Source organism: Mauremys reevesii, linkage group 3 (genome assembly GCF_016161935.1).
Source record: "Mauremys reevesii isolate NIE-2019 linkage group 3, ASM1616193v1, whole genome shotgun sequence".
In the NCBI taxonomy this organism is placed as follows: Eukaryota; Metazoa; Chordata; order Testudines; family Geoemydidae; genus Mauremys; species Mauremys reevesii.
In genome coordinates this window covers 137,306,219-137,332,260 of record NC_052625.1, presented here as the reverse complement: position 1 = coordinate 137,332,260, position 26,042 = coordinate 137,306,219, and the positions used below count along the sequence as shown (strand labels likewise).

The window sequence follows — 26,042 nt, the reverse complement described above, 5'->3', positions numbered from 1 at the left end:
AAACCAATGGGGGTTAGGAGGAAACTTTCTGTGTGGGCAGTTATCTCATAAATATCTACTACAGGGCTTCTTTCACCTTTCTCTGGAGCAGCTGGTGCAGAGCACTGTCAGAGACAGGGTACTGGACTAGAGGGACCACTGCTCTGATTAAGTATGGTAGTTCTTATGTTCCTAATTATAATGTTTAGCCTTCTATCCCTATTGTTATCACAGTGGAAAGTAGCTTTATTCCCACTTTGCCTTACTACCACGAAAAGGTAGTATTAGATTTGCCTTTGAGATAAGGTAAGATAAGACTGATTGATATTTAAACAGATTAACAGTAACAAGGCACATAAATATTTCATTCACCCCTATGAGATTTGGCATACACCTAGTTCAAAATATTTTGTTAGTAGTCCTCCCTAATGTATCCACAGGATATCTAGAGTTTCATTAGTCTCTAGAGTGGAATACAAATCTGAAAGATATTGCTGCATTATTACCAATTATTTATTATTATTGATGTACAGAATGCAACAAATGATTTAATCCCTAATACTACATAAGGTATGCTACAACATTAGACTGAGCCTACTTCCAGTGAAATCAAAGGGAGTTTTGTTGTGTCTTTGCTGTCTACATTAAGGATACGTGGACACTACGTGAACACACGTTATTTCCATATAACCATGTTTACTAACATACAAGGCCTACCTATACATGCATACTGCTGCTCTGGCAGGGTTATATGGCTGCTGAAATAGAAGACAGGGAGGCTCACTAGAAGGCTCTCAAACTATTTAAAGGGCTGCTATCCAGTTCTTATAGACTCAGCAATTTATTGCCTATATAATAAGAATGGGATTAAGCTCTAAAGCCCCAATACTGAAACTTCTTCACATGGGCGGGCTTCAATGGGACTTCACACAGGCACAGCTTTCCACTCTGTGCACAAGAAGTTACAAGACCAGGGCCTAAGTTAACTCAGTTTTCTATGTACAATAGTAGAATGCAGAACAAGATTTCATGAGTAGTATCTCAAAACTCCTTTATTGCTTGTAACATCCTTCATGACTAGTACTATTAATGAAATGACAGCTGAGTAGATTTAGTTTGAGTAGATTCTCAGAGTCACCCATATACTTTATAAACAAGATCAAAGAGTCTGATTCTCCCACTGCAGGGTCGGACAATGAATGAAAATAGGAAATTTTCATAAATAAGATCACAGATAAAATAAGGAATATACTTACCCATATAGGTAGTTTTCATCTGAGATAGATATAATTTGAGAGTAAGTGTAAGAACATGTGCTAGAAGAAAATTGAATTGAAGTGGCTTATAAAAATGTGAAAGATGACTACATCTCAGTAAAGCATATCACCAGTAGAATGAGGAGTATACCATAGTTAAATATTTGGCTTTACCATTCAGAAAGGAGGATGGTCCAGTTGTTAGGATGCTAGGCCGGGACTTGAAAGACTCAAGTTCAATTTCCTACTTTACCAGAGGGTTCCTGTGTGATCTGGAGCCAGTAACCTAGTCTTTCTATGCTACAGTTCCCATCTGTAAAATGGGTAATAGCACTTCACTATCTCACAGGGGTTGTTATCTCAAAGGGAAGCCAAGATAACTCTGAATGTGTAAAGTGGTGTAGGTATCAGAATAGAAACAAGCCCCTTTTTCTCAAAAGAGCAGGTTCATCCTCTGCTGTATCTGTCACCGATGGACTGGTGCAGATCTCCACCCCTTCTCCCCTTTGTGGTGCACAATAAATATAACTGACAAGAAATAAGGTTCAAAACAAACAGGTAATGTATTAGGGGATAGAATTACACAGATAGGGAAGGCGTAAATGTAAATGACTAAAAGCTATAACAAACAAACCCAGTGACACAGCAGTTCTTCCCTGCGAGCATGAAGCTCAGGCCCAAGAATGAAACTAAACCCACCCTGGCATTCAAGAAATATGACCCCCAACTTAGAAACCTTATTGCTTTCTCACTCAGTTCCCAGCACGCCAGTGGTGGGGGTGAAGTCCAGGACCTCTACTCTGTAGGTAATTGAAACCCGTGGAGGAGGAACACTGGAGAGTCCCTTGATGGATGTCAGGACAGGAGAAGTGGACCAGGAACTCTCCGGATGGTGACGTTCTCCAGGTGCAGGACAGGTAAGATGGTAACGTGTCTTCTTCTTTTCTTTTCACTCCGGGAACGAATGGTGTTCTTCGCTGATGCACAAGGGCCACCAAGACCTGGAACTGCACACACAGTCGCTATGATGGACTGCCCCATCAGCCTGTGATCACAGTTCTTTTATAGAGTCTAGGGCAGGAAAACACGGTACCATCTGTATAAAGGCGGGAAACAGTCTGAGGTGATGGAACCTTGGTGATCGCCCATTGGTGGGAAAAACCTGTTCAGTCCAGTTTTATCCAGACCAGGCTGACAGTGTACAGAAGGTCACAAGATGGAGTCACAAGATGACAGTTTTCAGACTCCGTCTTGGATTGTCAGTGTTCTTAAAATCAATGATCACTGGGTCTGATACTCACACATAATTTAATAAACCATGTGTAATGAACCAGAGAACATCACAACAGTCCATACCCAGCAGGGTATTGAAAGGATAAATACCTTGAAATTAGGAGGATTATGATAACAGGGGCCACACATCTTTATAAGTACAAATACAGTAGTGGATGAGACAGGCTGCTTTCCAGAGTTTCAGATTTCATTTTGAAAAAAAAGAGTAAATCTCTAGCTTTCATGGTTATGAAGAAAATCTTGGAAATGTTACCTGGCTGTATCCAATGCAGAGATGTCTGTCTGAGTTTGCAGTGAGCTTGAAACAATGCCTCTCTCTCCACAGTCCTTTACTTTGGGAAATGTTGCTCAAAAGAAGCTATCACAAAATTACGGAAGCAACCAATTAGACATACTCCAAATCTGAGCAGAAAACAAAACAATGAAGAGGAATTATACTATGACACCAAACTATAACAAGACAAATTCTGATGTGAAGTCAATGGTGTTGCATTGGTATAAAAGAGAGCAGTATTGGTTCATCATAAAAAAAGAGATTAATTTCTCTGTTTATAACATTTTGTCACTATATGTTGATGTATAAAGAATTAGGTATTAGGTTGTGTGACCCTGATCCTGCAATAAGCTCCATGGGAGCAGCCCCTGTGTCTGCATGGAGCTGAACTGGACTCTGCATAGATGCATGTATCCATCCATGCAAAGCCTCACTGAAGTCAACTGGGCTCTGTGCAGTTCTGGAGCTCATTGCCAGATCAGGCCCTATATTTGTAAGGGGCAGTTATAATGCACAATTGTCTTACACTGGAAATAACATGTTTTCCACAGAATAATGTATAATGAATTGCTGAATTCTTCTTTATGGGTTGCCTCCTTTTATATACTATAGCTGTATAAAAAGTCATTTTTGGCTGCTTTCTATCTAGTATATCCAGTAAGACAATTGGCAGGAATTCGAATCAGAGGTGGTGGTGGTTGTTCTGGAGATTCTGAAAAAAACTCAATGGAGCAGGATGTAATGCACTTTGGCGTTTAGTAAATTATGCATTGGGTACTTGATTATGAAAATATTGTATGAACATATATCCCCCAGGACTCATCTGTCTTTTGAATCTGTGCTATAATGTAGTTACTGGGGGAATAAGAATTATACAATTAGCTACAGTGTTGGAAAAGTATATAGAGCAATGTCAAACAGTTCTCTGCAAGAGATCTTCCATGTGAAAAAATGTAAATGCTAAGTTCACAGTAACAGAAATTCTGGCTGACCATTTTGGATGTCCGCCCCAGCCCCAACCCATGAAATAGACATGGGGTTTGGTCCTTGAAACATGCTCATTCCCTTAGATCAGGGGTGGGCAAACTACGGTCCATGAGCCAGATCCGGCCACTCAGGGCTTTGGATCCGGCCTGGAGGGATTGCCACCCTCATGATGCCGTGGGCCCGTGCCACTGCCTCCAGGCACCACCCCCCGCAGCTCCCATTGGCTGGGAATGGGGAACCGTGGCCAATGGGCGCTTCGGGGGAAGTATCCGCAAGCAAGTGCAGCGCACAGAACCCTCTGCCCCCCATCCCTCAGGGGCTGCAGGGATGTGGTGCCGGCCACTTCCCAGAGCGGTGCGGGGCCAGGGCCAGGGCCAGGGCCAGGGCAGGCAGGCAGGGAGCCTGCCCTGGCACTGATGCACGCTGCTGCCACCCCGGAGCTGCTCCAGGTAAGCGGTGCCAGGCCGGAGCCTGAACCCCTCCTGCACCCCAACTCCCTCCCCTGAGCCCCCTGCTGTACAGTGCACCCCTCCTGCACCCCGACTCCCTGCCCTGAGCCCCTGCTGCACCCCGCACCCTTCCTGCACCCCAACCCCCTGCCCTGAGCCCCCCGCTGCACTCCACACCCCTCCCTGTACCCCTGCCCTGAGCCCCCTCCTGCACTCCACACCCGTCCTGCACTCCAACCCCCTTCCCTGAGCTCCCTCATATACCCCACACCCCTCCTCTGCCCCAATCCCTTGCCCTGAGCCACTCCTTGCACACCATACCCCCTCCCACAAGCCACACTCCCTCCCGCACTCCAACCCCCTGCCCCAGCCCTGCATGCAATTTCCCCACCAAGATGTGGCCCTTGTGTCAAAAAGTTTTCCCACTCCTGCCTTAGATCATTCCTTTAGTTCTACTGGCACCAGAGCCAGGTACAGATCCCACAGGTTTCTGCAATGCTTAGCAGAATGGCTTTTAAGTGGTTTGTTGTAGCCCTCCAAGCTCAAAAAGCAGGAATACATACACCTCTTCTCTTTGTATTACAGCACTTCCTTTAAATAAAAAGGCCTGCTACAGATGAACAAGACAGGACTTCACATTTAGTATAAATTTTCCTAACTAAGAGGATGTAGCTGAGAGAGGTGTCAGGAAATGGTGTTTATTAGAAGACTTCTTAGACAAAGTGAAGTCAGTAAAATGGTCTCATACAGCAAGCAACATGCAAACACAGGGTCAGATCCTCCATCTCCAGAGGAAACTGAGGTAAATTTACACCCGCTGAAGATCTGGCCCACAAACATTATTTATTTAAGACCAGATCCAAAGTAACAGAAAGATTCCTATTAACTTAAATGGATTTTGAACCAGATACATTCATCTGAAAATTCTGGCTGACATGACTGGCCACAGTAAGTCTGAGGCAGAACCCAGATCTGGTGATCCCTAGCCTTGTGTATATAAAATAATATTTTCTTTCTTACATAAGTACTGAGACCCAGATATTAAAACTGTATTAGCAGCAAAATCTACCCACTGTATCAAAAGGCTACCAGGAAAAAGTCCCTACAACAATTGGCTAGAACCTGCCCCCCCTTTTGTACTAATGTTAGCTGGCGCCTCTTAATGTCCCATGGGCCTCATAGCTATGCAAGTGCAGAGCCGAGATTTATAATTTACTGCTCCTTTATTTTGTCAAAACAAGTAAAATAAATGCCTGTGCCCATGTGAAAACAGCCTCAGTTTTGAGTTCACCCAAGCACTACCCTAAGGCTGAAGGAGGGCCATGTTTTGGCAGCCGGTAATGCTGCCTTCTGTTGCAGCTAGAAAGAAATTACATAAAATCCAGTCTCCAAGTCCAGTCAGATTTTTAAAAACATTTAAAAAAATATGTCTCTATTTGTGGCATATATGCCTTATTTTATGTGCGTGCGCACACACACACACACTCCCAAAGGTCTGACAGGTATATTTGTAAGGATAATTTGTTCATCTTTTTAGCAGAAGCATACTCTTTGTAAATGACATAACTAGAAATTCATTATTGTTCTTGAGAGGAAGTGGGAAATAAATAAAGCTATTCCTTCTCTCTGTAAACACAGTGTGTTGCCAGCTGTCTAGCTTCCAGTTTCCAATAACCATAGGACAATTTCACTCTTCAAATAAATTCTTAACTATGACTGGCTTTTAGTGAGCACATCCTGACAATCAATAAGTGGATTCTTTTTTTAGTAGTCAGTCAGGCCAGGCCTCTAAAGGAGAGTACCCCAGTGGACAGTCTGAACATGGCTGTTAGATACATGATACATTTGCTCTCTCCTTTAAGATCACTTTAGGTCACAGCTCACATGGGTGAACCATCTTTTCAAGCATACCCCCCTCCATCATTAATAATCCCCTCAAATAATCTTCCTGTCCTCAAATTGTGTGTTTTGTCAGTCCCTGTCTGTGTTGTTTAGATTGTAAGCACTTGGGGCAGGGATTGTGTCTTAGCTATACTAAAGTGCTGGGCAAATTTATCATGCCACATAACAGGTTTGGTAATAATCAATTTTAGGTACTTCTACAGCCCTAATACCATAGCATTTGAGCAACTCACAATCTTTAATGCATTTACCATCAAAACACCTCTGTATGGTAGCAGGGCCGGCTCTTGGTTTTTTGCCGCCCCAAGCAAAAATAAATAAATAAATAAATAAAAGCCGACGTGCTGCCGCCGAAGCAAACGTGCCACCCCAAAGGGCCGGAATGCCGCCCCTTGAGACATGCCGCCCCAAGCACATGCTTGGGACGCTGGTGCCTAGAGCCAGCCCTGTGTGGTAGGGGGGTATTGTCCCTCTTTTACAGATGTGGAAGAAACGAACTCCACTCTCGGGTTGGAAGCAACAAAATCAGAGACAGCTTTATTCAGGATACGCAGGGAAGAACACAGCTGACAGAGAGCATCTCTGCCTCGGTTTCTCCAAAGTACAAACAAAATCACACAAGCTTTTATACCTCTTTGTGACGTGCATTCATGACCACCCGGGGGCGGCAAGTGGGGCAATTTGCCTCGGGCCCCACAGGGCCCCCACAAAAATATAGTATTCTATAGTAATGAAACTTTTTTTTATGGAAGGGGCCCCTGAAATTGCTTTGCCCCAGGCCCCCTGAATCCTCTGGGTGGCCCTGCATGCACTAATTAAAAACATTTGCATTTTATTTAGGCTATTTGCTATCTATTCCAGTATTTTCTCACTTTCTCTTCTCAAACATCGTTATCTCAAGGCTAGGTCACACTGACTATTCTGCTGTTTTCCACTCATTTCTGACTGTGATCCCTGCTTCTATGGGTCTCGCGATATTAGGCTAAGACTTGACAGAACAGTTGCTCTGTCTCTGACACTTAAATGGCTGCACTTAAACCCTCTCTTTCTTTCCTTGCTTCCACACAGATGAGGAACTTGGGCCCAGAGAGGTGCTGCAAATTAAGGTATCATTGTAATGAGGATAAGCATACCCACACTTGCTATAATCTAGCTAGCCCAGGTAACAACGGTAGTGGAGACATGGTGGCATGGGGTGTCGATGCAGGCTAGCTGCCCTCATACAAGCCCAAACCCCGCCAGGGCTGCTGGCATGCATTGCTAGCCTACTGCTAAGCCTGCGTTGCCACATCTTCACTACTATCTCGTTAGTTTAAAGCCAGCAGAGGGCTGCCTACCCACAGTGCAATTGCACCCTAACGTGTGGGGGCAGACACACCCGACGGGACTGGCCCAGGAAGCCTGTGAGCCACTGGCCTGTCCTTCCTCTCGGCCGCACGCAGCTCTAGCCAAGCCAAGGCAGCTGAGGGGGCCGGGGCCGGGGGGGTGGAAGGATGCCCGTGGGAGAGGGCAGGGGCCGCAGCTGCGGCACAGGAGCTCGCCTGGTGCCCGCCTGCAAACGAGCGAGCCCGCCAGCCCTCCCGATGCCCTTGCCGAGCTCCTCCTCCTGCAGGTGCGCGCCGCGCTGCCCGGCCTGTGCTGCTGCCGCCGCTGCGCACTGGAGGGAAGGCGCCCGGGCCGCCGCTGCCGCCGCCGCCTGCGGGAAGGAGGCAGAGGAGAAGCTCCTCCTGCCCAGCCGCTGCCGGCCCCTCAGTCCCGCCGTGGGCAGCCCGGCCGCCGCGGTTCCTCCGCTTCGCCTGGCTCCCAAAGGCACCGAGACCGCGGAGAGACACCCAGACGCCCGGCGCGTGAGAGACAGCACCCGGCTGAGGCTGGTGCAGAGCCGCAGCCGCTTTGTGCCGCCCGGGGAGGTGAGCGAGCCCTTTGTGCGCCAGGAGGCGCCTGCTGCTGTTACCTAATCAGGGGTCGCCGCCCCCGGGGCTGGGCAGTGGGGCTGGCGCGGGGCCGCAGGGCTGGAGGAGCGCAACCTGCAAGGGAAGGGAGTCCAGCCTGCGTGGGGTGCGCTGTCCCTGCGCGAATCAATCACCCTCCACTTAGTTCCCCCAATCTGTCAGTGGAGTCCTGCAGCCACCCAGCCAGGGAGGGGTGTGGGGAGGCTTGGTTGCCAAGGAGACGCTTAAACACTGACTGATGCTTTGGGTTTCTGTGCCCGGCGATGGTGTTGGCTGCATTGTAAGGTTGCAACAGCCAGAGTCTCGTTTTAGGGGTGTGTGTGTGTATGTATGTGTGTGATATATATAAAGTGTGTGATCGAAAAATAAGCCATCGTGGAGGCGAGGTGGAAGGGATTGCTTTTATACCGCAGTACTTAAGCTGGGATCTGCACTGTTGTATGTATCCGTCACTTTAGTTCAAACATCGGGATTGCACGTCACCGGGAGTATTAAATGTGCTCTGAAATAAATCGAACAGGACTTTTCATGCGTTGTTCAGTGGCTTCTCTTTGCACTAATGACTATTGATAGATGAGTCAATATTTCTATTTTAATCTCCCTATCCCCTTTTACTAGCCTTGGAGGTTTATCACTTGTATACAAAAAGTTGCTCTGGTCTCAGTTGTGACACATTAGGTTTTAGACAACTTTTGTTTCAGAAACAAAACAAAAAGCCCTGTGTTTCTGCCTGTAAAATGCCATCTTCTTAAATGTCACAACTGTTCTTGTTTGTATTTAGACTGGTATCTAGTTAACTTAGGGACAAAAATGAGCTTTAGCCCACCAATTAAAAAAGGAGGATCTGAATTCTTTCCTAGCTGATGCGTGTTAAAGGAATGATTAAAATCTCCAATACCATGGACTTCAATGAAACTACTCGTGCTTAAATAAATGGGGAAATATTTGCAGGATTGGTGCCTTACTTCCAGTTGCAGGACCAAATTTGGCCCTCAGTTACGTTGAAAACAACCCTACTGGTTAAACCTGGGCAGCTCTACTGAAAACCATGGGGTTGTTCAAGTGCAGCAATTTAAAGACTCTAATGACTATGGGATTGCACAGGTGTAACTGAAGGCAGAGTTTAGCCTATGGAGTCTTTTAGTCTTGATGGATGAGCCAGAAAAAACACAGCTTGGCTTTCAAGTTCCTAGCTGAATTTGTAGGGCTGGCAATTAAAACAACCAACCAAACTGCAACCCCTGTATACATGGAACAGATTTTTGTATGAAATAATTGAGAAACAATAAGCCTGGAATCCCATGTTGCCGCTTTTGAAAAATCACCATTCAGACTGAAGCCAGACTTCAAATATGGGTCTGGATGACTATGTTTAAAGAATGTTCTTACACACCCTGATGAAAAATATCAGTATTGTTGAGTTCAGGTATATTTGGTTTAAAGGTGTAAATTGCCAAAAGATTACAATATGGTTTGCTTTAGTATTGGGGGTGTTAATATGTGTGGGAATAACTTGCAAATTATTAATTTAGAAAGTAAGTTCATGTTCCCATGAATGTGAATAGCAAAACTCCCCTTGAAATAAAAGGGATCAGGATTGGACTCTTAAGACTCTATCCTGCTAGCTGTACCATGTGGGTGAATCACTTGCATTTGCAGAGTCTTGGGGTCAGCCCACATGGGGAAGCGTACAGGAGCAGGGCCTGCAGGGATTGTTCAAAAGTTGTTTTTCAGATACATTTTTGTAAGGGTTTTTATTGTTTGGATCAGACTCTAAAGGAATCTAGTGATGACATGCTGGGTAAATAATATGGTCACAACATAGTTTAAAATGCAGTATGTTGTTTCATAGACCTTTTTGTTTTACCAAGTTTATAAATAATGAAAGTCTTATTTAGCATTGAAAAAGTTCCAGAGAAACTTCTTCAGTCTATTGTCTGTTTTTCAGCTGCTAAACAATTTGACAATGTTTGAAAAGCCCTTTGCAGATGCAATATATTAAGTACTCCATTGTTACCGTGACATCAAAACCCCTCATTTTAGTGTGGCAGTAGTAAATATTATAGTTATGTCTGAGGAGATACTTTTCAGTATAAACCTTTGTTCTCAGATATTTATAATGCTAATAAAAATATAATTTTGGGCTGAGATTTATCCTGCATACTATCAGCAAAAAGCTAGTTTGTTTGGTTTTTCCTTTAATAGCAATGTTTGGTAAAATACCAGTTGGGCAGTTTTTAGGTTTTTAGCCACTGCCCCATATGATACTTTTCTTCAGCAGTCTGATGTGCATTGTGTACCCCCAAGTTTCACCTCTCTTACTTACAAAATCAGACATAAAAATACAGATGCATCACAGTACACTATTACTGAAAAATGGCTTACTTTCTCATTTTTTACCATATAATCATAAAATAACACACTTGGAATATAAATATTGTACTTACATTTCAGTATATAGAGCAGTATAAAGATGTCATTGTCTGTATGAAATTTTACTTTGTACTGCAATAGTGCTTTTTATGTAGACTGTTGTAAAACTGGGCAAATATCTAGATGAGTTGATGCACTCCCCAGAAGACGTCTGCATACCCCACAGGGCTACCTGTACCACTGGTGGAGAACCACTGATATAGGGAAAACTGTACTTCTAATGTTTTCAAAATATTTTTGTTTGTTTGGGCTTGGATACCTCAAAAACAGGTGAGTTAAAAACCTTCAGCTTAGAATGCACATAGTCCTGAGGGAGGGCAAGTACTTTTAGTTTGTTGAAGAAACTTGTTACAGAAATAATGGAGTTATGTATTTAAAACTTTATGTACACTACACTTGATTTCTTATTAATCAAACACATTAATCCATACCAAATGCCAGATTAAGTGCAGTCCTGATTGCCAAAAGGTCTTGAGGGTGCCCCAGAACTTGAGATAATTGGAGAGTTGGATAATCATTGGAACCAGTACAGCAGGCTTTGTAGTCACAAACTTGAAATCTGTAACTGGACAATTAGAAGGTTTCAGGGAACTTGAGTAAACTTTGGCTAATCAGGACTTCAGTCAATCTGTGGAAGAGCCCACCAACTTCACTTGAGTGCACCTCAGTCATAGAAAGAATGACTGGCCAAGTTCAGAAGTAATGTAAGCGGTAACAACTCCAAAAGTCAGGGTGATTGCATGTTAGGTCTGAATTTGGCTCGTGACTTGAATTTGAATGCAGGAAGAAAATGAAACACTGAGAACCAGATTATGACTCATTCAGGTAACTGAGCTATACAGAGAGAGTTAAGAAGATGATTGGTGGCAGTAAAGAACATGAGGGAATTGTATTCAGATTGGTGTAAGCACATGACACTGTCACTGAAATGTATGCTTATATCAGGGGACAAATTCTGTTAAAATTCTTATGAGTAAAAATATTGGTTCAGTGGATACTGAGTAAAGTGAACAGGATTTGGCCCCAGATAATTCCCAGTTCAGTTAGAAATAGGATTATTTTCTTACTGCTTTTATCTTCTCCACGTTTCATTTAGAATGTGTTGCTGAAGCTACTGCTTGAAAATCAGATATCGATACTATGTAGCTTGTGACATTGACAAAGAGATGATTGGTGTTTAATGTCAGTTTGAGATGAGCAGCTACAACACAACGAAAAGGAATCTGCTTAATATGAAACCCATGGCACCGTAGCAGTGCTTTTAAATTGACTTTCCTGAGTGCAAGATGACTGACTTAAAGGCCAAGAATGGCAATAACGTATTGCTACCCTAGTACAGAGAATGTTGATTATAACTGGACTAGAAATGAGAACTTGAAGGAAGTGAGAAATGAATTTAATTTAAACACTTAGGCTAGAATAGTTGACAGCTCTTTTGGCAGCAACTGACCAAGATTAAATGTCATCCACTATAATTATGCTTTCCTATTAGTAGCTGTGTGACCATTGTTCCTTTATTTTATTTCTCTTAATACAGGAAATGTCTCTTAATACAGGAAATTTCCAATCCTTGACATTTCCAATCTTTTCAGTTCTATATGGTTTTCATACCACACATGTCAGGTCACTGTGGTATCTGAGCAATGTTAACTCAATGATAAGTCATGGAAGATGGGCGAGATTCCAGAGGACTGGAAAAGGGCAAATAGAGTGTCCATCTATTAAAAGGGAATAAGGAAAACCCTGGGAAATTACAGACCAATCAGCTTAACTTCGGTACCTGGAAAGATAATGGAAGAAATAATTAAGCAATCAGTTTGCAGATACCTAGAAGATAATGAGGTGATAAGTAACAGCATGGATTTGTCAAAGAAAAAATCATGTAAAACAAACCCAATACCTTTCTTTGACGGGGTAACAAGCTTTGTGGATGGGGGGCGGGGGGGAAGTAGTAGATGTTGTATATTTTGACTTTTAAGGTAAGTGTTTTGTCTTTGTCTGATGACTCTCTCAAAACAAAATTAGGAATATATAACTGAGGTGAGCTACTACAAGGTGGGTGTGTAACTGGTTGGAAACCATTCCCAGAGTAGTAGTTATCAGTGGTTCACAGTGGCTGGAAGGGCATATCAAGTGGGGTGTACACCTACATCGGTCCGATTCTCTGGATTCTCTTCTCATCAATATTAGATATGGATTTATAGATAATGGTTATAAACTTATTAAGGATGGTACTGAGTATGGGAAGGCTGGAAGAAGTGGAGGATAGGATTAAAATAATAAAAAAAAAAAAAAAATGAAAATCGGAAAAGTAAATATGATGAAATAATGAACAAAAAAAAAAAAAAAACTCAAACAAAAGAAGGAAAGGAACAGAACAACACACACAACAAAAAGTGGAAAGTGGAAGGATGGAAGACTGCAGAGAAGAAAGATCAGGGGGCACACAACATCACACAACAACAACAAGAAACAACAGAAAAAACTGCAAAAAAAACATCATTCTGTATGGGATGGATTAGCAGGAGTAAAAGGTGAAAAAAGAAAGCCCTATATAATTTGTAATTCTTCTTCTCTACTCTGCTGTGTCCTAAGCTGCAGTCCAAGTCCTGTGTTCAGTGGATTGTTGAAGGTGTCCAGAGGAACTGAGAAAGAAGAGAGAAGAGCAACAAAAAGAGAGACCTGTTTACAAAGGGGGAAAAATGGGGGGAAGGAGGAGAAGGGGGGAAAGTGGAAGGCAGTGACCATGAGATGGTTGGTGAGAGGGGGGAGGTTGAGAAAAGGAAAAAAGGAGAGAGAGAAAAAGGACAAAAGGAGAGAAAGGAAAAAGCAGATTTTGACTCTAGACTTGACAGGATTCCTTGGGAAGCTAATACGAGGGGGCAAGGAGTCTAGGAGAGCTGGCTGTATTTTAAAAAAGCCTTATTGAGGGTGCAGAAACAAACCATCCCAAAGTGCAGAAAGAATAGCAAATATGGCAGGTGACCAGCTTGGCTTAACAGTGAAATCATTGGTAAGCTTAAACTCAAAAAGGATGCTTACAAGAAGTGGAAATTTGGACAGATGACTAAGGAGGAGCATACAAATATTGCTTGTGCATGCAGGGGTGCAATCAGGAAGGCCAAGGCACAATTGGAGTTGCAACTAGCAAGGGATGTGAAGGGTAACAAAGGTTTCTACACCTAGCAACAAGAAGGTGGTCAGGGAAACTGTGGGACCCTTACTGAATGAGGGAGGCAACATAATGACATGATTTGGAAAAAGCTGAAGTACTCAATGCTATTTTTTTTTTTGCCTCAGTCTTCACAGACAAGGTGAACTCCCAGACTGCTGCACTGGGCAACACAGTATGGGCAGGAGGTGAGCAGCCCTCAGTGGTGAAAGAACAGATTAAGGACTATTTAGAAAAGCTGGATGTGCGCAAGTCCATGGGTCCAGATCTAATGCATCCAAGGGTGCTGAGGGAGTTGGCTGATGTGATTGCAGAGCCATTGGCCATTATCTTTGAAAATTCGTGGCAATTGGGGGAGGTCCTGGGCAATTGGAAAAAGGCAAATATAGTGCCTATATTTAAAAAAGGGAAGAAAGAGAACCTGGGGAACTACAGACTGGTCAGCCTCACTTCAATCCCCAGCAAAATAATGGAGCAGGTACTGAAGGAATCCATTTTGAAGCATTTGGAGGAAAGGAAGGTGGTCAGGAACAGTCAACATGGATTCACCAAGGGCAAGTCATGCCTGACCAATCTGATTGTCTTCTGTGATGAAATAACTGGCTCTGTGGCTATGGGGAAAGTGGTGGATGTGATATCTTGACTTTAGCAAAGCTTTTGATACGGTCTCCCACAGTATTCTTGCCAGCAAGTTAAAAAAGTATGGATTGGAAGAATGTACTATAAGATGGATAGAGAGCAGCTAGATTGTCGGGCTCAAAGGGTAGTGATCAACGGCTCGATGTCTAGTTGGCAGCCGGTATCAAGCAGAGTGCTCCAGGGGTCAGTTTTGTCCAACATATTTATTAATGATCTGGATGATGGGATGAATTGCACCATCAGCAAATTCACAGATGACACAAAGCTGGGGAAAGAGGTAGATATGCTGGAGGGTAAGGATAGGCTCCAGATTGACCTAGACCAATTGGAGGATTGGGCCAAAAGAAATCTGAGGTTCAACAAGGACAAGTGCAGAGTCCTGCACTTAGGAAGAAAGAATCCCATGCACCGCTACAGGCAGGGGACCAACTGGCTAAGCAGCAATTCTGCAGAAAAGGACATAGGGGTTACAGTGGATGAGGAACTGGATATGAGTCAGCAGTGTGCCCTCGTTGCCAAGAAGGCCAATGGTATATTGGGCTGTATTAGTAGGAGCATTGCCAGCAGATCGAGGGAAGTGATTATTCCCCTCTATTCGACACTGGTGAAGCCACATCTGGAGTATTCCATCCAGATATGGTCCCCCACTACAGAAGGGATAGGTAATAATTGGAGATATACCAATCTCCTAGAACTGGAAGGGACCTTGAAAGGTCATAGAGTCCAGCCCCCTGCCTTCACTAGCAGGACCAATTTTTGCCCCAGATCCCTAAGTGGCCTCCTCAAGGATTGAACTCACAACCCTGGGTTTAGCAGGCCAATGCTCAAACCACTGAGCTATCCCTCCCCCCTATTGTGAACAAATTGGAGAGAGTCCAGCATAGGGCAATGGAAATTATTAGGGGGCTGAGGCACATGATTTATGAGGAGAGGCTGAGAGAACTGGGGTGGTTTAGTCTGCAGACGAGAAGAGTGAGGGGGAATTTGATAGCAGCCTTCAACTACCTGAAGGGGGGTTCCAAAGAGGATGGAGCTCGGCTGTTCTCAGTGGTGGCAGATGACAACAAGAAGCAATGGTCTCAAGTTGCAGTGGGGGAGGTCTAGGTTGGATATTAGGAAACACTATTTCACTAGGAGGGTGGTGAAGCACTGGAATGGGTTACCTAGGGAGGTAGTGGAATTTCCATCTTTAGAGATTTTTAAGGCCTGGCTTGACAAAGCCTTGGCTGGGATGATTTAGTTGGTGTTGGTCCTGCTTTGAGCAGGGGATTGGACTAGATGACCTCCTGAGGTCTCTTCCAACCCTAATATTCTATGAAAGGTCTAGAAAATATGACCTTTGAGGGACGATTTAAAAAATTGGGTTTGTTTAGTCTAATGGAAAAAAAGACTGAGGGGGGGACATACGAGTTTTGAAGTACATAAAAGGTTGTTACAAGGAGGTGGGAGAAAAATTGTTCTCTTTAACCTCTGAGGATAGGACAAGAAGCAATAGGCTTAAATTGCAGCAAGGGCAGTTTAGGTTGGATATTAGGATAAACTTCCTAACTGTCAGGGTGGTTAAGCACTGGAATAAATTGCCTAGGGAGGTTATGGAATCTCAGTCACTGGAGATTTTTAAGAGCAGGTTAGACAAATACCTGTCAGGGATGCTCTATATAATACGTAGTCCTGCCTTGAATTCAGGAGACTGGACTAGAAGACCTCTCGAGGTCCCTTCTATGATTCTAGGATTCTATGATAATTTCCATGGAATCTCTGATTACTCCAGAACTGATTTAATGATCTATCACTTGTAATTATTTTTTTATTCGCCTATATTTTCCTCTCCCAAATTCAGTGGGCATGATCACCCACTCCCTTGAAAACACTCATAGGAAGGAGGCTTTGGGTTGGAAAACTCCAGGAGTTTTCCCTCCAAATTCTTCCACCACAATGCAGGGTTTCCTTCCCACAAAAGTAACATGTCTGGCTCCCAAGCCCCATGGATCCCCTGAGATCCACATGAAGTAGGATCATGTGAGACATAGGGCTATTCACAAAGTAACCTCTGAGACAATATAGCCCCAGGTTTTATAAAATCTGCTAAAGGATTTGTAAGTATATGCATTTTTGAAAAACTGTTGGTTCAAGGGACAAAAATATTTCTTAATCACATATAATGGATTTTGCAATGTTTGTGAACAGGCTGATGTCATTATGTCTAAAACATTTTTCATCAGTGTTCACTTTAGGTGAAATGAAGGTAAAAGGGCTGTTGCTTTACCAACTGAACCAGCATTGTACCTGGTTTACCCAGATATATGGAAATAAAACCTGCATCTAGCAAATACTATAATGGTATACAGTGTGTACCTTTTTGAAGGTTTATATTCAGGATTCATTCTCTTGATGTGCCTTTTTTTTTCTTCCAACAATTGTTTCCACAATCCATTAAGTTTCTAACTAGCAGTGTGGTTTTGATCACATTTCTTCCAGCCAATTCCGCTATATTAGTTCTGTTTTAAAAAAACCCAACATTTTAGTTCCCCAGTTGAAAGGCTTTTTTTCTCTCAGAATGAACTGTATGTGCCTGTGATATGTTTCACAAAGAGATACTTTAAATCTGAGTGACCTTTATTTTAGAATGAGAACAAAAGTGAAGTTTTCATGAGACTGCAATGACTGTTATAGCAAACACTGGGGATTGAACAGGGGATGTCCAGAACTAAAAGCTTGAGCCTTTCCAGCAGGGCCGCCCAGAGGATTCAGGGGGCCTGGGGTCTTCAGCGGCGGGGTACTTCGGCGGCGGGTCCCGGGGCAGAAGAACCCCCCCAGCTGCCAAATTGCAGCCGAAGACCCGGAGCGGAAGAAGCTCTGGGGGCCCGGGCCCCGCGAGAGTTTTCGGGGGGGCCCCGGAGCAAGTGAAGGGCCCCGAAAAACTCTCGTGGGGGCCTGGGGCAAATTGCCCCACTTGCCCCCCCCCCCCCCCCCGGGCAGCCCTGCTTTCCAGAGTGAATTAAAAAAAACAACAACAAAAAGGCTCTCTTGCAGGGGTGGGCAAACTATGGCCCAGGGGAACATCCGGCCCTCCAGATGGCTTAAACTGGCCCTCAAGCTCCTGCTGGGGAGTGGCGTCTGGGGCTTTCCCTGCTCCCACGCTCCAGCCAGGGAGTGGGGTCAGAGGCAGCTCCGCAAGGCTCCTGGAAGCAGCGGCATGTCCCCCCTCTGGCTCCTACGCTTAGGGGCAGCCAGGGGGCTGCGCGTGCTGTCCCCGCCCCAAGCGCCACCCCCATAGCTCCCATTGGCCAGGAACTGCCACTAATGGGAGCTGCAGGGGGGTGCCTGTGGACAGGGCAGCACACAGGAGCCAGAGTGGGGACATGTCGCTGCTTCCAGGAGCTGCTTCATGTAAGAGCCACCTGGAGCCTGCACCCCTGACCCCACTCCCACACCCCAACCCCCTGCTCAAGCCCAGAGCCCACTCCTGCACTCTGAATGTCTTATTTCCAGCCCTGCCCCAGAGCCTGCACCCCAGAGAGCCCTCACCACCCTGTGCCCCAAGCCCCTGCCCCAGCCCTGATTCCCCCTCCTGCCCTCTGAACCCCTTGGTCCCAGCCTGGAGCACCCTCCTACACCCGAAATCTCTCATCCCGAGCCTCACCCCAAAGCGCGCACCTCCAGCCGGAGCCTTCCCCCCCTCCCCCAATCCCCTGTTCCAGCCCAGAGCCCCCTCCCGCACCCTGAACTCCTCATTTCTGGCTCCACCCCAGAGCCCACACCCCAACCCCAATTTCATGAGCATTCCTGGCCCACCTACAGTTTTCATACCAAGATGTGACCCTTGGGCTAAAAAGTTTGCCCACCCCTACTCTATAGCCAGGGACTACAATAGACTTTCATCTTCTGTGGGTTCAAGAGCATGCAGTGCTGTCTCTTACAGTGTGTGCTGAGTTCTGAGAATAAAATGGCTGCTGGATTCTGCTCACCAGGAAAGTGCTTAGAAATTTAAAGGTGCTGTACACAGAAAACAAAAGGTATGTCATATTTTCAGAGCTACATACACCACATTCTCACAGGGTTACTATTAGAAATGGGAAAGTGTAAGAGTTGCTGAACTTTAAATAATAATGGGCAGGATGCTCTCTGCTCACTTATGCAGGAAGAAGGGAACCATGAATGTATGTGGAAATGAGGTAAGGAATACAGCTGTACACCCTGCCCACTATGCCCCCTGAAATCCCTCTGCAGTCAGGGTGTGCACCTGCAAGGTGCTGAATGCTCTTGCACCAATTGAACAAGGCAATTTAGCATGTGCTTAATTTTAAGCGCACACATGGACTTCAGTAAGACTGTGATCATGCTGAACTGTTTTGGTGGATCAGCATCAGAGTAGCTGCCACCTTATAAGGTCAAGCCTCCTTACTGAACAACTGGGGATCCATGAGTCAGGAGGCAACTTGTCAAAGCCTGTGTGGCATGCTCCTCTCATAACCTTTTGGATTTCCAATAGGTCTTTAAATCTGGAGCAGAGTAACTCTAAGCAGTGGCAGAAGTGGGAAAGGTGTTAAATAGGCCCTACAAATTATAGGGCTTTGGCTCTTAAACATTAGGGGCCAGACTCTCTTCTCACAGTTGTGCATTTCTGTTAGTTTTAATGACATTATACTACTGTAAGCAAGAATTAGGCATTATTAGTTTCTACACCTTTGGCAATCATCATCTTAAGAACATAAGAACATAAGAACATAAGAAAGGCCGTACCGGGTCAGACCAAAGGTCCATCTAGCCCAGTATCTGTCTACCGACAGTGGCCAATGCCAGGTGCCCCTGAGGGAGTGAACCTAACAGGCAATGATCAAATGATCTCTCTCCTGCCATCCATCTCCATCCTCTGACGAACAGAGGCTAGGGACACCATTCTTACCCATCCTGGCTAATAGCCATTTATGGACTTAGCCACCATGAATTTATCCAGTCCCCTTTTAAACATTGTTATAGTCCTAGCCTTCACAACCTCCTCAGGTAAGGAGTTCCACAAGTTGACTGTGTGAAGAAGAACTTCCTTTTATTTGTTTTAAACCTGCTGCCTATTAATTTCATTTGGTGACCCTAGTTCTTGTATTATGTGAATAAGTAAATAACTTTTCCTTATCCACTTTCTCAACATCACTCATGATTTTATATACCTCTATCATGTCCCCTTAGTCTTCTCTTTTCCAAACTGAAGAGTCCTAGCCTCTTTAATCTTTCCTCATATGGGACCCTCTCTAAACCCCTAATCATTTTAGTTGCTCTTTTCTGAACCTTTTCTAGTGCTAGAATATCTTTTTTGAGGTAAGAGACCACATCTGTACACAGTATTCGAGATGTGGGCGTACCATGGATTTATATAAGGGCAATAATATATTCTCAGTCTTATTCTCTATCCCCTTTTTAATGATTCCTAACATCCTGTTTGCTTTTTGACCGCCTCTGCACACTGCGTGGACATCTTCAGAGAACTATCCACGATAACTCCAAGATCTTTTTCCTGACTCGTTGTAGCTAAATTAGCCCCCATCATGTTGTATGTATAGTTGGGGTTATTTTTTCCAATGTGCATTACTTTACATTTATCCACATTAAATTTCATTTGCCATTTTGTTGCCCAATCACTTAGTTTTGTGAGATCTTTTTGAAGTTCTTCACAATCTGCTTTGGTCTTAACTATCTTGAGTAGTTTAGTATCATCTGCAAACTTTGCCACCTCACTGTTTACCCTTTCTCCAGATCATTTATTAATAAATTGAATAGGATTGGTCCTAGGACTGACCCTTGGGGAACACCACTAGTTACCCCTCTCCATTCTGAGAATTTACCATTAATTCCTACCCTTTGTTCCCTGTCCTTTAACCAGTTCTCAATCCATGAAAGGACCTTTCCTTTTATCCCATGACAGCTTAATTTACGTAAGAGCCTTTGGTGAGGGACCTTGTCAAAGGCTTTCTGGAAATCTAAGTACACTATGTCCACGGATCCCCCTTGTCCACATGTTTGTTGACTTCAAAGAACTCTAATAGATTAGTAAGACACGATTTCCCTTTACAGAAACCATGTTGACTATTGCTCAAGAGTTTATGTTTTTCTATGTGTCTGACAATTTTATTCTTTACTATTGTTTCAACTAATTTGTTAGACTTACGGTCTGTGATCACCCCTAGAGCCCTTTTTAAATATTGGCGTTACATTAGCTAACTTCCAGTCATTGGGTACCGAAGCCGATTTAAAGGACAGGTTACAAACCTTAGTTAATAGTTCCGCAACTTCACATCTTTTAGCTCCTTTCCTTTGGTTGGTTTAGTTTTGTTAACTAATATTTAAATTCCTTTTAGTTTTTCCTATAACTAATTTTGTATTTAACTTTGAAAGTGTTGAGTTGTCATTTTAGTTTCTGGCCTATTTATTCTCCCATAATATAGACCAGAGTAGATATCTGCTAAAACGAAATGTTGTTAATATATTATCATGTGATGGGGCTTAAAAGCACCCCACCACAAACAAGTTTTTAAAAAGGAAAAATTTCTGTAATAATGGAAACAGGAGCATGTCTCTAAAGAAGGAAATGGGACAGAAGTGTATTCCAAATAAAGATGTGAAGGAGTGCTCCTCAAAATAAAAGGGGCAGAAGTGACTCTGAGAAGTTTTAAATGCAGAGTGCTGTATCAATTCTCAGTTTAGATTATTCTTCATACACCTAATTTTGCACTACCCCAACCAAAGGAAACAATATTCCCTTCCCCAACATTAACATGCAATAGGGTGATGCAGAAAAAGTAACTAAACATTATTATTTGTAGTGTGGGGAGCCTCCATAAGGGATATAAGCTCCATTTTAGTTAATCTGCCTACATGTTGCTGCATTCAGCTAATGATACCAGTCTACGTAGGTGAGTGGTAAAATGCTGCCAACATAATTGCTCTCTCCCACATACAAGATATACTCCTTGTTTACTGGCTCATGCGCCCTTATCTTTCTGTTCTGGTCAGGTGGATGGGGGCTGACTGGAGGATGCAGGTCAGCCTCTCTGGATATGTGTACACTGCAATTAGACACCCACAGCTGGCTCATACCAGCTGGCTCAGACTTGCAGGGCTCGGGCTAAGGGGCTGTTTAATTGTGGTGTAGATGCTTGGGCTCTGGCTGCAGCTTAAGCTCTTGGGACCTTTCCCCTAGCAAGGTCATAGAGCCCAGGCTTCAGCCCAAGCCTGAATGTCTGCACCACAAATAAACAGCCTCTCAGCCCGAGCCTCACAAACCTGAGTCAGTTGGCACGGGCCAGCTGCAAGTTAATTTCTGTATTGCAGTATCCTCTGAGTGAACATCCAAGATGTAGGCTCAGACTCTGCTCCATCTCTAGCAGCAGATCCACAAAATGGGAAGAAAAAAGGGCTTGAAAGCATGTGATTCTTTTTCTTGAATCAGTGGGGAAAAATGTTAAATTGGTGTTTTTTGTTTACAAATGCTGTCATTGACTCAGAATAAACAAATGCTGTTACCACAATTCACAAAAAAGGTAAAAGATTTCCTAAATGGTGCTAGAGGTCCTGAGCAGCTTTTGTGTAGGAGAGATACCAAATGACAACAAATGTGGTTATGTAATGGACTCAAAATAAATAAAAGCTCAGCTGTTATTGGTAGTTTACAAAAGCAAAAAGGATTTGTGGCTAAAAAGGAACAAATTACTTTTTAAGTAGCTGAAAGCTGTTAGTTTGCCAGACATGGAGGACCAAGGACAAGGTTGGCCCATTACTTGATGAGGCAGGAAAGAAAATAATAGAGAACTATGCAATGGCCAAAGTGTTAAATTGTCTCTTTTTTTCCCCTCCCTCCAAATTTTTACCAAAAAGGTTAGCAGTTAGTGGAGAACTAACATAGTGAACATCACTGTAAAAGGGATAGGATCTGAGGTTAAAATAGGGAAAGAACAAGTTAAGATTTACTTTGACAAGTTAGATGTCTTCAAGTCGTTAGGGCCTGACAAAATGCATCCTAGTGGTCCACAGACCACGGATTGTAAACCACTGTTCTATGGTAACGACAACCTTTTTAGGACCCCTTAGACATAGTCCACAGACCCCTAGTTGTAAACCACTGTCCTAGAATATTTAAGGACCTGGCTGACAAGAGGTCTGAGCCATTAGCGATTATCTTTGAGAAATCATGGAGGGTGGGAGAGATTCGGGTCTACTGGAAGAAGTCCATCTATAAAAAGCTAATAAGGACAATTAGGAAATTGTAGACCAGTCATTTTAACTTTGGTACCAAGAAAGATAGTGGAGCAAATAATCAAACTGTCAAGTTGTAAGCTCATAGAAGATAAGATGCTGATAAGTAATAGTTAGCATGGATTTAGTCAACAAGAACAAATCTTCAAATCAACCTAATAGCCTTTTTGACAGGGTAACAGGCCTTGTGGAGGGGGTGGGGAAGTGGTAGATGTGATATGGCTCAACTTTAAGTAAGGCTTTTGATACTGTCTCACATGAACTTCTCATACAAACTAGGGAAATGTAGCCTAGCTGTAAGGTGAGTGCACAGCTGGTTGGAAAACCATACTCAGAATAGTTATAAATGACAGGATCATAACCAGGGTGGGGCAAGCAGGGCAGCCACCCAGGGTGTAAAGCTGGGGGCTGCGGAAGAATGGGATGGAAAAATGATGAAAAAACAGTAGGGGGTAGCGTCCTGCAGCAGGCCTGGTATTGCCACACTTACGTCTGTGCTGCTGCTGCTGGCAGTGGTGGTGCTGCATTCAGAACTGGGCACCCGGCCTGCAGCTGCTGCTCTCCAGCTGCCCAGCTCTGAAAGACCTGCTTCCATGATGGTGGGAGTGCATAAGAATTAAATAAACAATGTGGGAGTAGGTGGGAGTGGGTATTATGGGATGGGATGGGAGCGGGATTAAAAGAATAGTCCTGTGCAGGGCTCTAGTAAGGGGTGCAAATATGTTTGCTCACTCCTCGTGCTAAAATGTTTAGCTACAGCAGTCATAAATAGTTCAGAGTCGCTGGAAGGGCATATGGAGTGGGTCCCACAGGGATCTGTCCTGGATCTGGGTCTGTTTTAATATCTTTGTGAACGATTTGGATAATGGCATAGAGAGTACACTTATAAAGTTAGCAGATGATACCACACTTGGAGTGGTTGTAAGCACTTTGGAGGAGAGGATTAAAAATCAAAATGTTCTTGGCAAACTGGAGAAATGGTCTGAAATTAATTTCATTCTATTTATATAGGTAAATGCGAAATACTAGTCTTAAGAAGGAATAATCAATTACACAAATACAAAATAGGAAATGACTGCCTAAGAAGGAGTACTGCAGAAAAGGATCTGCAGGTTATAGTCAATCAACTAAATGAGAGTCAATAATGTAATGTTGCAAAAGAAGCAATCATCATTCTGGATGAATTAGCAGGAGTGTTGTAAGCAAGACATGAGGAGTAATTCTTCCGCTCTACTCCGTGCTGATAAGGCCTCAACAGGAGTATTGGGTTGAGTTTTACACACCACACTTCAGGAGAGAGATGGACAAACTGGAGAGAGTCCAGAGAAGAGCGATGAAAATGATGATGAAAGGTCTAGAAAACATGACCTACAAGGAAAGATGGAAAAAATTGGGTTTGTTTAGTGTGGGGAAGAATAGACTGAGGCGGGACATAACAGTCTGCAAGTACTTAAAAGGTTGTTACAAAGAGGAGGGGGATACAGTCTTCTCCTTAACCACTGAGGACAGGACAAGAACTAATAGGATTACATTGCAGCGAGGCAGATTTAGGTTAGACATTAGGAAAAAACTTTCTAACTTTAAGGGTATTTGAGCACTGGAACAAATTACTTAGTGAGGTTGTAGAATCTTGTCATTGGAGATTTTAAAGAACAGATTAGACAAACACCCCTCAGGGATGGGTCGAGATAATATTTAGTCCTGCTTCAGTGCAGGGGACTAGATGATTTATTGATATCCCTTCCAGTCCTACATTTCTATGATTCTGTGAGGCAAAGTTCAGTAATTTTTTCATTTGCTCCTAGCTTCCAGAGGATACAAGGAAACTAAATGCAGTGATCCCAGCCAATTCCAGCCTCAAAGGAAGGTGAAAATCTGCTCAAATTACCCAAATTAATGCCGCCAGAAATCTGCTGAACTTCCTACAAGGTATTGTCAAATTAAATTCGTTCCTTATGTTGAGGTGCTGCTGAACAAGTTGTTAATAAGCCAGTGATACTGCAGTAATGCAAAAGTGAAGAGGCCTTCCCCCCCCCGCCCCAACAAAATATTAAGCACAAAGATGAGTTTCCTTATTTTAGTATTTAATTAAACTGGAAAAATCTTTCCATATTAAAAACTAGCTCTCTATTTTGCAAATTTCCTGCTCTGTTGCTGACTCGCAATTTTCAGTCTAATATTACTTAATGAATGAATTAGCAAAGCATTGCCAGTGATGTAGCTGAAGGATGTACCTTTTTGCTTGAGCGTATTTTAAATAGTACTTATAAAGAAACTTGGCCGAAACCGGAAATCTTTACTCCATTTTTTAATTAAATCAGTGGGAGTTTTGATTGATTAAAACCTATGGCCCAGTTCATGTCTCTGAGATCAGTCATCTGTGTGGAACTATTTCTGTGCTTTCTGAGTCCCCGCAGAGGGCTCTCTCGTACTGAGATCTATGTAGGGGCTAGGATGGACTAAGGTGGAGAATGGCCATGCTCAGGCTGGAACTGGGAATGACCATATAGTCTCTTCACCAGCTCCATGGAGATCATGTCTGGAGTTTACTTTTCCTGCAGTGCCCCGCCATGTAGTGGAAACACCTTTTATGGATGGGTTCTCTCTGAAGGGCACCGATAGCCTTTGTAGCATGGCTCCACTGGAGCTGTGTGGCCAGGAAGATTGGAGGTGGGAGGGGCCATAGACCAAGAGGCCATTGGCTCCTGCACTTTGGCCTCCTACCCCACAAGTCACAAGGGATCTGCAACGTATCTTGCAGGTGGGGGCAAAGCCCTCCATCCTTCTTGAAGAGTCTCTCATTTAGAAGACCATTGAAGAGCTCCTCCCACCCTCCCCTGTCATTTTCTTGGAAAGTTGCAATCCAGACCTGAGGGTTTGGTCCTGTGTTTGTGGGACATGGATTCCTCCAGTGACCTCAGTTAAACACTGGGAAACTGCTCACAATTATATTGCAGAGCCAGGCTTTAAGTGATCTCAGAAGGGCTAGCACTACTGCTGTAGCCTGGACATGGCATTTCAAAACAGGACTATTGCTAAGGTTGTAAGAAGGTTGCAATTTTGTTGTGGAAACTGCAACTTTTCACACATAACACAACTTTTTTACAGTTGCAGATGTGAATGATGTTCCAACACCATGTACTAGGTTGCAATGTCACTCACTGAAATTTGGCCCAGATCCCCCTCCATTGTTGTGGAGGGGCAACCAAGACAAATGAGTGAGGTGGCATTGCAACACCACTGAAGTTTGGATTTTAGTTTTTTGTTATGGTGCTTGAACTGACCACACACAAATTGCAACTATAACAAACTGTGGCTGTGAACCAAAAAAATCAAAACTTTCTTACAGCCTTAACTGTTGGTTCATTTCAGGGGCCGGGAACACCTTTTAATAGGCAGTGTCAGAATCAGTATTGATGCAAAGGTGAAATGACCAGGATTGGTCCATGGGATAGAGCT

General features: G+C 43.7%; 1 protein-coding gene and 1 long non-coding RNA gene across 8 annotated transcripts in view; one reads left to right on the top strand and one right to left on the bottom strand.

Moving 5' to 3' along the window:
• Positions 1-1,774: 1,774 nt before the first annotated feature.
• Positions 1,775-26,042, bottom strand: part of LOC120400899 — a 39,954-nt gene continuing 15,686 nt past the window's right edge. The window contains exons 3-5 of the long non-coding RNA XR_005596145.1: positions 16,692-16,834; positions 2,782-2,930; positions 1,775-2,242 (exon numbers count right to left, since the gene is read on the bottom strand). This is a non-coding gene — a long non-coding RNA (uncharacterized LOC120400899). The remainder of the gene's footprint in view (positions 2,243-2,781; positions 2,931-16,691; positions 16,835-26,042) is intronic.
• The window catches only part of KLHL32 (kelch like family member 32), a 200,927-nt gene continuing 182,627 nt past the window's right edge, over positions 7,743-26,042 (top strand). For all 7 annotated transcript variants that reach the window (XR_005596142.1, XR_005596144.1, XR_005596143.1 and 4 more), the window contains exons 1-2: positions 7,743-8,050; positions 24,389-24,512. The gene's annotated coding sequence lies outside the window, so the exon portion shown is untranslated. The remainder of the gene's footprint in view (positions 8,051-24,388; positions 24,513-26,042) is intronic.